Raw genomic sequence first — 1,151 nt, 5'->3', positions numbered from 1 at the left:
ACTGCACTCCAGCCTGGGCGACAGAGTGAGACTCCATCTCAAAAAAAAAAAAAAAAAGAAAGAAGAATTGGTGTCCAACCACGAATCTGAAATGCGAGACAAACGCATTCTCAATTTACAATAGCCTCCCTGCTCGAGCCTCTCATCACACTGTCCCCCGAGTTCAAAGGTCAGCACTTAACTGACTTAACACAGTTCCCAAACGCAAGCCAACTTCTTCACCCTGGGAAGCACTAGCTGTTTTCAACAATAGCAGGGTTAGATTCCATGAATATTGCCCTTACTTTAGAACTTGACTCTAGAGATGCTTCTGTATTTTACCCCTATTTGATAGATGAAGAACCTGAAGTACAGAAAGTCTAAGTGACTTACCCAAGATCACACAGTCAACAGGCTCTAGAATAGTTTGAAGCCAGGGCTGTGTGACTCACCAAAACCTGGATTTCATTCTCCTCCCTCTTCAGACTTTTCTAAGGTCAAAGCGGGTAAGTACTGTAAAGGGATGTGCCTGGGCTTTCAGCCTCTCCTGCCTCTTGACACTAGAATAGAGGCTGAGATGCTGCAGGGCGACCTACTTCCCAGGCTTCTGTTGCTTTTTAAAGATCCAGTCTCTGCTGGTGGCTTTGGGGGAGGAGGAGGCAGGGATGGCTCCATTACCTTCCTGTGTTCCTTCCCCCCATAGTCCATCCCCAAGGCCAAAGTCACACCTGAGCTAGCTCCCCAAAGTAGGAGGGAGAGACCTTTCTTTTTTTTTTTTTTTTTGAGACAGAATCTCTCTAGTCACCCAGGCTGGAGAGAAGTAGCGCCATCTCAGCTCACTGCAAGCTCAGCTTCCCGGGTTCACGCCAGTCTCCTGCCTCAGCCTCCCAAGTAGCTGGGACTACAAGCGCCCGCCGCCACACCTGGCTAATTTTTTGTATTTTTATAGAGACGAGGTTTCACCGTGTTAGCCAGGATGGTCTCGGATCTCCTGACCTCGTGATCCGCCCGCCTTGGCCTCCAAAAGTGCTGGGATTACAGGCGTGAGCCACAGCGCCCGGCCATGGGAGAGACCTTTCAGCCCATGTGCAAACTAAAGTAGAAAAACCTTATTGTATGTTAGCAGGAAGTGAAACAGGAAAGGTATCCTATTCTTTTTTTTTTTTTTTTTT

The sequence above is a fragment of the Mandrillus leucophaeus genome, unplaced genomic scaffold (genome assembly GCF_000951045.1).
Source record: "Mandrillus leucophaeus isolate KB7577 unplaced genomic scaffold, Mleu.le_1.0 Scaffold463, whole genome shotgun sequence".
Taxonomy (NCBI): Eukaryota; Metazoa; Chordata; class Mammalia; order Primates; family Cercopithecidae; genus Mandrillus; species Mandrillus leucophaeus.
Note: the sequence above shows the minus strand (reverse complement) of the source record.